The 12,461-nt window shown below is 40.4% G+C and overlaps 1 protein-coding gene across 12 annotated transcripts in view; it reads right to left on the bottom strand.

Moving 5' to 3' along the window:
• LOC6567718 (glutamate-gated chloride channel) overlaps positions 1 to 7,240 on the bottom strand; it is a 45,326-nt gene extending 38,086 nt beyond the window's left edge. For all 12 annotated transcript variants that reach the window (XM_032739934.2, XM_032739922.2, XM_032739925.2 and 9 more), the window contains exon 1: positions 6,629 to 7,240. The gene's annotated coding sequence lies outside the window, so the exon portion shown is untranslated. The remainder of the gene's footprint in view (positions 1 to 6,628) is intronic.
• Positions 7,241 to 12,461: the final 5,221 nt, after the last annotated feature.

Raw genomic sequence — 12,461 nt, 5'->3', positions numbered from 1 at the left:
AATAATCTGCAAATCAGCTTAAAAGGTACGTTGAAAATATCACAGTTCCACAAACAACTTGAACCGTACAACTTTACAAATCAAAAACTTTCTGAATAAGCCCGACTCACCCCTCCCCAACACGTACATCCAACTTCAACTTCACCAGCGTCCATTCTTGTTTTGCTTGCTTTTATTTAACATTCATTTTGGCATTTTGTTTTCCAGCAGTTGACTATTTTTATGCACATACATATACACAAATAAATATTTTTTCGTTGTTTGCAGACGCCACAACAAAGCACATTTTCATGGCATGTATGTGTGTGTGTTGGTTAATTTGGGGGGTTAGGAGTTGGCTTCAATCCCGGAAACGTGACTTATTTGAAATTTATGTACTTTTTATCCAGCGACAAACTAAAACCCAAGCATTTTGTTTATGCAATAAAAAGCCAAGCGTCGGCTACAACACTAAAATAGAAACGCTGGAAAAGGAAATACAAAAGTAGCATAAAAAAGCAACCCATATATGTATGTGTGTCACCATTTTATCTTTTTTTTTTTTAATTTATTCTGGCGCTTAATTAGAAAACGGATTTTTTTTTTGGTTGATGTTTCTTTTGCTAAGTACGTGCTGAGGCCAGTGCCACATGGCGTATGTGCAATATGCAAATGTGACTGCATTCACAATTCAGAAATTGAAATCAACGAGCTTCCAACTTGATAGGTTTTGTGTCCCGCTTTAGTTGCCTCCTTCCATTCCTTTTCCCAGCCTCTCGTTTCGTTTCGTTATACGCTGTTCGTTTCGTTTTTCAGCACTTGTGCCACACACACACACACACACACACACACACACACACACATAGGAAGAGACATGCACGCTATTCAGTTGTTGTGTTTGCTGTTTGACATGCATCGATTACATAAATGGGAAGCAGGGCAGGAACGGGGCCAAGCGGGTGGGCGGTGGCAGGGTGTATGGAACTGGAACTGTCGAACGACAAAAGTCACGAAGCTTTTGCTAATGATGAGGACCATCATGATTTTTCAATTAACCAAATGCGGAGAGGGTTTCTGTTCAGTTCCCAAGCTCATTTCGGTTGAGAGATGGCGCATATGTGACAATCAAAGCAATGACACACAATTAATGAGCAACAGAGAAACCGACAGACAGACAGACAGACAGACAGGCAGACAGACAGACAAAGAGACACAGAGGGAGAGAGATTGAGAGATGGAAGGTGATGGAATATGGAAATGAGCAAGCAAACACGTTGCACAAAAATTATTACTTAACGATGCAAATCATTTAGATTGCAGCGAACACTCTCTTGTATAATATTTATGAAAAGTGCTACAAATGTGAAAAGAGGATAAATTTAGTTCAAGATTATCTAAATTTAATGAATTTAATGTAGATGAGAGACACTTTTGTCGTAGCTCTCTACTTAAAAATGTCAATATTAATACACAATATTTATGTTTAACATTCTAAAACTACTCGTTAGGTTTTTGCTAGATAATCGAAGGAGTTCAAGACTGTTCTTTACCTTTCTAAATCCCTTTCTGTTTCATTATTCTTAGCATTCTATTTTCTAAATATTATTAGTTCCTATTGATTTCTCTTTCCACCTCCCTTGAAAATCCGCCTCCATCGAAAATCATGCAACACTGCACCTGTAAAAGGCGATTGGAGGCAACACTAAATGGGAATATATTTTCATATTACTTGCTGCCCAGTTAAGGGGTGGGCGATGCATTAGAATTTAGTATCTAGCGACAAAGGGATACCGATTAATTAAAAATGATCAGAAGGGGGGGAGTCAAAGTCAGCGAGCCATGCCTAAGTAGCTGACCAGCAACAACAATAACAGCAAATAGCAACAGTAACAAGAACAATCCATAACGGGAGAAATGCCCAACTAAGCGACTAATGTAAACAAAGTGCCAACATTTGACTCTTGATGAATGTGCAGCCAATAAATCCATTTATGCTAAGCACTTGCTTATTATTATAATCCGCTGTGATGCACACACTACACACTCTGCAAACAACCACACACATACAGCAGCATACAGCACCTACCCACCCACACGTACAGTCAACATCAACATTTAACCCTAATTTGCATTTATGTGCACACGGAAGCTGTTTGGTTTATGAAGGGGCTCAGACCCTGGACCTGGCTCTGTGATTACCTGGCGAGCTCTTTTGTGTCTTTAGCTCTGCATAAGGGCAATAAAAGCAATTCGCAAAAAATGTATGTAGTTACACACACACACACACTCACACACATACAAAAACAGTTGTATGTGCCGCACTAATGCACACACAGCTACTTATAAACTCACCTTAATTAAACGTGATTAAGTAGATTTCCTCGTTTTTATGCTCAACGAACTGTTTAGTTGTCGATGTGTTTGTGTGCCTGTTTTCCTTCTTTTTTTTTTTGTTTTTTTGTTTTATTATGTTTGCATGTGTATGTGTGTCTGCCCAGTGCTTATTAGTGTACATTTATTATGCGCTCACTCGACATAGGGTATGGTCCATTTGATCAACTTGTTTGCAACAAATTAAGTAACTATAAAATCAAATATTTATGTGTGATAGTTGAGCGTGGAGCACGCAATGAATATGCCAGAGTGCTGACCCTAGTAGATAGTTGCATAATTACCAGAATTGCATTTGTTATGTACCCCAAAAGCTGCAGATGAATTCCATTTGCCTCAATTGAGCCATTTTTTTTCTACATTTCCAAGTTCATAAAACTAAATAGCTCTAACAGCGATATTGCTACTTGTTAAATAAATAAGTTTATATTTATGCATTATATTTACAATAAATATTATTTTGACAGTTAAAAAAATGTGATGTAGCCTGAAATGGAATAATACAACTGCTGCTCTTCAATTTGTGAATTAAGGTCGTCAATTTAAGTCAAGTTTAACGTGTGCGCGGAATTCAAATAGGTTTGAATTTTGAAGTACGAACAGTACGAAGTAATTGGAGCATTCATTTTCAACTGCTGCAGCAACTAAAGCTAACAGCTTTAACCAAACAAAAAAACAGTTTAACATTTTTCTTTTCTTCTATTATTATCAAAGACTGCCTGGCTATTATGCCGAGGCACAGAAAGCACCTCTGCCAGCTGTGGAATAATTGGCAACTAGTTTCCTTATTAATAATTTGTGAGCTTAGCTGAAAGCGCTCTTGAAACATAAGCCTATTTAAGATTCGGTCTTCTCAATTTACTATATGAGCATAAGTCTGTATTGCTGCTGTTTCTTTAAATGGTTGTTGTTGTCGTTGTTGCTGCTGCTGCTGCTGCTGCACGCACGTTGTTGTAATTTAGTTTCATTTGTGCATGAAAATGAATTTGTATTATTGTTTGCATTAATTTGCCTTATTAATTACATTTATGCCCATTGCCGACTCCGACTATTATTTCTTTCTGTCTTTCTTTCCTTTCCTTTCATTTTTTTTTGTTGGTTTTTTTTATTTGTTGTTGTGTGCGCTGCCCGCTCTGTCCCTGGGGGTAATTTGAACGTTGGCTGTGCGGGCAATCAAATAAATAATGAGGCTGTGTGGCTGCGTCGCTGCCGATGCCGCTGTCGCAGTCGACGCTGACGTTGACGTTGACGTTGCGAAGTCGGCCCAACTTGAAGTTTGTTTAATATGCGAAAAACGTTGCAGAACTTTTGCAGCTACTTGTCGTCGGCGTCGACGCCGACAACATTATCGTTGTTTTAGTTGTTTTTGTTGTTGTGATTGTCTATGGCAACTTGGTTTTATTATTTGTTGCTGCTACTCGCTATCTGTATATATTTCTATAATTGCCTTCTGTCTTTCTCTGCGCCCAGCGCCCAACTCCAAGTATCTGTTCCTTTGTATCTGTAACTGTAGCTGTATCTGTGTGTCTTTGTAACTGTATCTGCAGCTGAAACTGGTTCAAGCATCGCAACATATTTAGCAAGGAACTTTTTTCTTGTTTCTTCTGTTTTTTTTCTCTATCAAATTGTTGATTGTTCTATCCAATTCAGTTCAATTCACTTGTTGTTGCCATTTTCTTGCTCTCTGCAGCACCTCCTTTTCAATTAGCTTTCGTCTTGACAAATGCAATTGATGCCACATCGTCGATTTCGACAGAATTTCAAATTGAATTCAATATATTTCGCAAAGCGTGCCGCGTGGCGTATGAGCAATATATGAACATCATTATTAGTTTCTTTAATATTGAATCAAAGTGGTAAATAACGCCCTCCCACAGTTCCTGTGAAGTATTGGCCGTGATTCCACGGCTTCCTTCAAAATCACCACATCAATGCACATTTCATTAGCAAATCATATTGCAATTATTGACAGTGAAACAACATTGTGATTATCTGCAAAGCGGTATGCCACAAACTAACTTACCAGTTGCATGAGTAGCAGCTGTTTAAACAAAATTCAATAGTGCCTTAGTTTATTTGAGTCCGTTAGCTTAATAGAAGTTCTCATCATAATTTGAAATGTAAAAAACATTTTCTACTTAACATATTTATTGTTAAGGAAACATTTATAATTTTACTTGATAATTTACAAACATAGGCTGAACTTGAAAAATCCACACCAAACTGTTTGAATTATTTTCTGCTAACTTTAACTAACTTATAGCGGAAAACGAATCTAAATAAGTTATGACGCTATTGAAATCATTGACTAATATTTACTATGCATACCTTCACCTAAACTCGAATCCCATTTTAACTGATCATTATGTGAACATAAAATAAATTTACGTCAACACCGGCAGCGAGAATTTTGCCACATTTTCTAAACCAAATATGTATTTTTCGCAGTTTGGCCAAAAAGGTATTTCGCTTAAATCAGAAACAAACTGAAGCTTGTTAGTAGTGTTTGAGTTGTGCACATAAATTTTGTAGTATTTTTAAAGCACTTTGGGGAAAAAGTGGCGTTGCAAAGCCAGCAATAAAATGTTGCCACAGAGTTATATATTTAGTGGGATGTCAGTTGGTTAGCTGCTGCTTGCTTGTCAATCAATAAAGGTATGAAAGATGTAAGGGGTATGGGGATGTGGGGTGTGCAGGGGATTGGAGTTACAAGAATAAAAAACTGAAATGTCAACTGGCTAAAGCTAAAACACTTCACAATCAAGCTGAGCATAAAACTCGCAGCGGTGCAAAACACACAAACACAAAAGACCGTGCACGTCAACCTCAAGCAGCGCACTAGGCCACGTTGATTTATACACACACACACACACACACACACGTCGAGCGCAATAACAACAATAAAAAGTAAAAAAAAAAAAAAGACAAAAAAAGCAAGAAAGAAATGAAAGAACGAGAATGAGAATAACAACAAGCAAACAACGAAAAAAGACTTCCGTGTTGATTGTTTTGTTTTGCTTGCTTGTGCGAACGACGACGACGACGACGACGACGACGCCATAAAAGCGACTACGTCTGCGAAAATCACTTTAAAAACAAGTGAAAGGAGCAAGAGAGAGAGGGATGTGGGGCGGGGCGTGATGGGGCGGGGCGCAGCGACTGGAGGCTGGCAACAAACCTGTCCATCAACAAAACTATTGCAACAATAAACAAGAACAATTTGACAATTGAAGTGCAAAAAAAGAGAAAGAAACAAACTGAGAACTGAGAACTGAGCCGGGACAACTGACAAGTAGCCTCAGCAACTAGGAGCAGTCTTCTGTGTGTGTGTGCGTTGCAGGGGGTTGGGGGGAGGGGACTTGTCTTTGGCACTTGAGCACAGTTTCCGGTCATTTACACGTACACCAGCCGCACATGGCATGGCAATCTCTGCGTGTGTGCACAAGTGTGTGTGTGTGTGTGTGTGTGTGTGTGTGTGTGTTGCTGACACACTATCCTACATTTTTATTGGCGCTCATTTGAAGCAGCCGCCCCGCTTGCCGTAATTGTGCCTGGATTTCAGTCTGTTATCATTATCTCTCTCGCCCACAAGGTCAGCCAGCGTTCGACCAAGCAACAACAACAACAACAACAACAACAACAGAAATTCAATTTCATTTCACGTAATTGTTTAGTTTTGTTTACACATTGTATCAATTTTCGCTTGCAGCCCCCAGCAGTCAAGCGCTCAAAAATTGGCCAACACAATTAGCACACACACACACTCGCACACACACACACACATACAGACACACACGCACACTCACAGTGACAATAAACAGCGCTGGCAGCAGCTAAGAAATTGCTGAGCCAGCAGCAGCAGCATAAAAGTATGCTACGGAAAATTACAAAAGGCAACTGGACCAAAAACTTTGACTCAACTTGGATGCCAATTGCTTTGCACAGACTCCACGTGCAGCAGCTGAGAGAGTGAGAGAGTATGAAAGAGAGAGAGAGAGAGAGAGAGAGAGAGAGCGCGCGCAAGAGACAGAGACAGTAGAGTGAGTGTATTAGAAATGAGAGAGGAAACTGCTCTTTGCGCAGCTGCTGCCTGTTGTTGTTGTTGCTGCTGCTGCTGCTGCTGATGCTGGTGCTGCTGTTGCTGCTGCTGCGACGTCTCCTGCAGGATCAGGGTGTGGTGAGTATGCTGCTGCTGCTGCTGCTGCTGTTTGGTTTGCTTATGCTCTAGCTGGCTGTAAACTTAAAAGCTGTGCCCTACCTGCTGCTGGCGTCGCTGCCGGCGTCGCTGTCGCTCTTCGCTGCTGTTGAACAAATTTTCCTGCTGCTGCTGCGCTGCTGCTGCTGCTGCTGCTGCGCTGCGCGCTTTCCACTGAACCGTTTCTTTTTTCTTCTTCTTTTGGCTGATATGTGACGGGCAGCACTTTCACACACACACGCACACACACACACACGCACGCAGGCACACACACGCTCAACGCAACGCAAACACTCGCAACGCACACACACACACACACACACTTTACACTCACACGCGCGCGATTCTGATGTGCTGCTGTTGTTGCTGTTGCTGTGGTTGTTGTTGTTGTTATTGCTGTTGTTGGTGCTTCTGCTTGTTAGTTGCTTGCTGCTGTTGTTTGCATTTCACATTTTTAACATTTAACACACTGCTGTTGTTGCTGTTGTTGTATTTGATTGCATTGCTCTGCTTCTTCTTCTTCTTTCTCTTCTTCTTCTTCTGCTTATTTTTATTCTAGCTGTGGTTCTTTGTGTGGTGCAAAATTAAAAATTTTTCTATTTAGTCTTTCTCGAAACGCTGCTATTTTGTTGCGCGCTGCCGTTGCACAAACCGTACACGTCAACTGTCTGCACCTGACTGACGGAGCACCAAAGAACAACGAGTCCAGTGAGTCTCTGCTGGTCGCTACTGGTTCTGCTGCTGCTGCTGCTACCACTGCTGCTGCTGCGAGAGAGAGGATGACAAGCCAGTGAGAGAGCAGAGAACGCGAGCAAAATCGATGCCAGCGCCGACGCCGTCGGAATGTGGATGCTGCAAAACGACAACAATAACAACAACAACAACAACAACAATAACAGCAACAACTACAACAACAAGCAGCAGCAGCATCGACAACATCTTCGTCTGCTCTTCGTTTGAAATTTGTTGCGGCCTGGTATACGCCTCAGTCACTGGCGTCTGCTGGCGTCGCTGCTTTTGTTTTGATTTATTTTTGTGGTAGGTTCTGCTGAGATTGGCAAAGAGCAAAAGCTAAGAGCATCGAGCAGCCACAGCCTCGAAAATTTCGCATAACTACGGCTATTTTGAGAATTGCCTTTCATTTGCAATTCATAGCTATCGGCGCTGACCCAGAAACTCCCCAAGGAACACACTCACACACACACACACACACACAGATATACAGTGCCTGCTAACTCATGTTGACAACTATAAATAAAACAAGCCCCAGAGTAGCAGGGCGCAATTTTCAGTACTTGTAGCTTCTGCTCCAAATCAAAAGTACAAATCCCAAATAAAATTGAGAGCATACACACACACATACAGAGACACACACACGAACACACACACATAGGCATAAACACGTATACGTACGATTGGAAATATACAAATACGTATATTGTGTATAATTTTCAATTGCCAACAAAAGACCAGCCTTAAATAAATATCATAAAAAATATGAAAATAAATAAATGAGGCGGCCAAATATAAATATTTGGTCAGCTACAGTTACCGCTCCGCTGTTCGGGCTTAACAAAAGGGCTGCCTGACTAGCCCCTGGGGGTTGTGGGCTGGGGGTTGGTGGGTATGTTTCGCGTTCGCATTGTACTCTAAAGGGAGTTGGTTATGTTTTTTCTTTTAAGCGGCTGCTGCTCTTTATGCAAACTGCCTCTGCCTCTCGCCGTATTCTTGTTATTGTTGTTGTTGTTGTTGTTGGTGTTGTTGTTGGTGTTGCCCTTGTTGTTGCCTGTTTTTCACTGTGTTTGTATGCGTAAGCGGCTCATGAATATGTAAATTGTTATTATTGCATATTGTTCAGCGGCAGCAGCAGCAACAGCAACAGCAACAACACCAACAGCAGCCGCAACAGCAGCACCCACTGCCAACGTTGAGCTGTTTTGGCGTGTGGCCTAAACAAAGCATCAGAAACAGAATAGAACAGAAGCAGGTAAAAAGTTTCAGCAGCAATCACTAAAATATCTCACGAAAGCAGTGAAGCTGTGGAAATGTGCTCGAGCTTTTCATAATAATTACTTAAGCATATCGCATCATTATGGGAATTTGGCACTATTTGAATTCATGTTTATGCAACGCAGTTTAGGTTGATTTAAATAAATTTCAGGCACATTAGAATTAATGTTAATTAAATGAAAATGTCAAAGTTATGCAATCAAACCTATATTTTGTTAGTTATCTGAATAACAAAAGCATCCTTTATATTATGTTTTCGGGTATTTAATAGACTTTTGCATAATTTAAAATTAGTCTTCGTTATAAAAGTACAAATATTATATTTGTTCTAATTAATAAATAAATAATAAATAAATGAATATTTGTTTCGATTATTATGTATTATTATTTTTGTATTTTTTGAAAACAATTTCATTTTCTTTCCTCTAATAAATCATTTCATTATTTATTTTATAATGTGACTTACTTAAACTAAGATTAGTGATATTTTTGCTAGCCAACATCTCGTTGGAATTTTCCTTAAAGTTAAATGATGAGCGACAGCAACCTTGTTAAGCTTTAAGAGCTGAAACAGACAGTGTCAAGTTAACTTACCTAGAATTATTGTCAATAGCAATGGGGGCCTTGGCAACAAAGTAATGGCCAAATAACATACACACACACACACACACACACACACACTCATACACATATACATATGTATGCCGCTGGCTGTGCTGTGCTTGAGGCATTATTGTCAACCTGAAACATGCGAAAGAAGCAGAAGCAGAAGCAGAAGAAGAAGAAGACTTTTTGACGCGTCGCCTCTGATTGGCAGCTCTTCGAGGCAGTCAAAGTCGAAGCCGAGGCAACAGAGAAGGCAAAAATCATCGTGGAAATACTGTGAGTGCCACACGCTGTCGTCATCGCCATCATCGTCATCTATAATAACATCAAACAGCGCTGTCCAGAGCAGCACCCAGCCAGCCAGCCAGCCAGCCAGCCAGCCAGCCAGCCAGCCAGTCAGCTATTCAGCCAAGCAAACCGGCAAACCCAGTGCCCACGTCTATTGGGTTTGTAGTACTAGACGCAGCAGCAGTATGAGGATCTCATTCCCGTTCCCATTCCCATTGCCACTTCTACTCCAATTCCCATTCCACGCTCAACTCCCCGCTTGTTATCACGCGCAATAAAAACCAAGTTGGATTTTTGGTTTTTTTTCTCTTCTTTTCGCTTTCTTGCCGTCTGTATACTCTTCTAAAGGATACACTGAATCTGACTTGGAGTTGGCCATGTGTCAATAGAAGTGGCTATTAAGCGAAGTCCTTCGACAGTTCATAACCTAGTTTATTGGTTGTGTCTGGTAATTTTCGTTTGTTTAATGCGAAGTTCCTCACTGATCATGGTTTGGGTTTTTGGTTTTGTTTTGATTGCTTCAGTATTTGATAGATGAACAGCATGTTAAAAGCCTTTGAACTTAAATCTCAGCAACAAATTTCGTCTTAATCGCAATAATATTTCACAATTTTCACAAATGCCTATTTATAAGCAAATCAAATTCAGTTACCTTTGGTTGTATTCAAAATATGCGCTTATCAATGAATTATTTGAAAAGCCCAAAGGGAAAATGATAAATATTTTTCTTATGCAAAAATGTTAACTTTTTGTTAATAACAAGCCATAAATATCCATCGTGCATTCGGTAAATGCTCAATCATTTTAATAGACTCTTGCCTTCAAGGGCATATAATCTTCGCCAAAGATAAATATCCTTTTTTTTCTCGCTTTTTTGTAGCCTGCGTTGATGCTTACTTGATTTTTCCTTCCTTACGATTTTCAAACATTTACTTTCGCTTTTCGCAAACGAAAACATAGACAAACACACACAGACACACACACACACACACAGGCAAACACACACATACACACATACACCAATGTACACGTATTCAAATTGTTAAGGTTTGGGGGTATGTGGTTAAGGGGTCGAAGAAGAAGAAGAAGAAGGTAGGTAGAGCCCAGGGGCTGCCAGTTGGCGCATAAAAAACGCCGTGTACGCAGGCGAAAATTGTTGTTCTAGAGTGTTTGAGCGGGCGAGAGGCGAGTGGCGACTGGCGAGAGTGGGGCGAAGGGCGAAGGGCGAGCGGAGAGGGGAGTGGGGGGCGGATGGGGGCGTTGGCATGGGCTATGGCACGCCCAGCAACACAGCGCTGCCGGCAGCGACGTCGCCGCCTGAATGCGCGTTTAGTTTCAAGTGTTATTTTTGTGCTAGAAGCAGCCGCCAACGAGGACATCTCTCGTCGTCTCGTCCTTATGCCCAAAACAGCGACGACGGCAGCGGCTGTGCCTGCTGCTTCGTTTCTGCTATGTCTTCGTCGTCGTCGCCGTCGTCGTTGTTGCCAACGCCAACGCCAACGTCGTCGTCGTCGACGTCTATTTTGGCTGAAGTGCGTAATTGATGTGAAAAGTGGCAACAAACTGTTTTTTATTTGCGCTTGCTTTCAATTTGTTTAAATTGCTGGGCGCTGTCGTTGCTGTGTATACACACGCACACCCAGGCAACACACACACACACACACACACACACACACACACACACTCGCACACACATTTAAAAACGCTGATTGAAGTTTTATTGAATTTTAAATTGAACTGTCCCCTGTCCTCCGTCCGTCTGTTTTCTGTTTCAGTTTCTGGTTCCGTTTGTCTTACAGAAACTGCTGTTTCTATTGCTTAAAGTTTTCACACTCTCTCGCCCTCTCACCCTTCACTTTTCTCTCTCTGTCTCTCTCGCTCTCGCTCTCTCTGTCTCTTTCTTTCTCTCTCGCTCTCACATTTGTTGGTGACATGTTTTTTGAGTGTTTTATTGTTGACACAAATAATGTCACTCAAATGTCGAAAAGAGGCCGCTTTTTCTTGTGGTTCCTCGGCTTCGCCTTGCCCGAGTTCCTATTGTTGTTGTTGTTGTTGTTGTTGTTGTTGTTGTTTGCTGCTGAGGTTTGACATACATTAAAGTAAGTTTGTCAGGTGCGTTAGGTAGTCGTCTGTCTAGAAAGTTAAGCGCTGCTGTTTCGTGCCGTGCCACAGAATAAGAAAAAAATAGCCAAATTGCTATTGGAATGCTAAAAAAGATAAAAATAAATGTCACATTTACCGACCATGAGCGGAAGAAATTGAGATACTTTCCTAAGTACTTCTGACATTTACATCTGTAACTAATAGATTACATCAATTGACTACAAATTTGTGTGTCAACACGTTTCCAGCATTTAAAAGTATATACATTTTGGGGGTAATGGCCTCGAAGCGACATTATCAAATCCTTAAAATTGATTCCCAATAGAAATCGAGACACGTTAAAAGTAACTGAAGCATAATTATAATGTTTAGTCATTTTTTAGCTAGTTAATGAAAAATTCAAAAACTCAGTGGATTAAAATTGAATTCTTCAGAATGAAAATATCGAAGTAAATTTTGTATACAAGTTAAAAAAAGAATAATAAAAATAATTAATAAAAATGAATATATTAAATATTATATATAACTCGGTTCACATTACAATTATAAAAAAAGCAATGATTAAAAATTGAGAAGTAGAGATATAAACTAAATTAATATACTGTTTGGTTAACTGTTTGGCTCATTCATCGTGTTCGAACACCGTTGTAAGCATTGATAAGAAATATATGTATGTTACATCTTCTGTTGGATAATGTCCCATAATCGGCTACACCATATTTGCCAACTCACGCTTTCAGTATTCAGATTAATGTAGCTAACCCAGGGAGATTTGAGTGAGCTCAGTGAGTACTATGGGGCCACATGGGCTATTAACGCTCTAGATGCGGCAGTCAAGCGAACTGAACCGCACTGCTCAAATTTGCAGTGGAACTGACCCACAGAGACA

The sequence above is a fragment of the Drosophila grimshawi genome, unplaced genomic scaffold, assembly GCF_018153295.1.
Source record: "Drosophila grimshawi isolate 15287-2541.00 unplaced genomic scaffold, ASM1815329v1 contig_311, whole genome shotgun sequence".
Classification (NCBI taxonomy): Eukaryota; Metazoa; Arthropoda; class Insecta; order Diptera; family Drosophilidae; genus Drosophila; species Drosophila grimshawi.
Note: the sequence above shows the minus strand (reverse complement) of the source record. Positions and strands in the feature narration are given on the sequence as shown.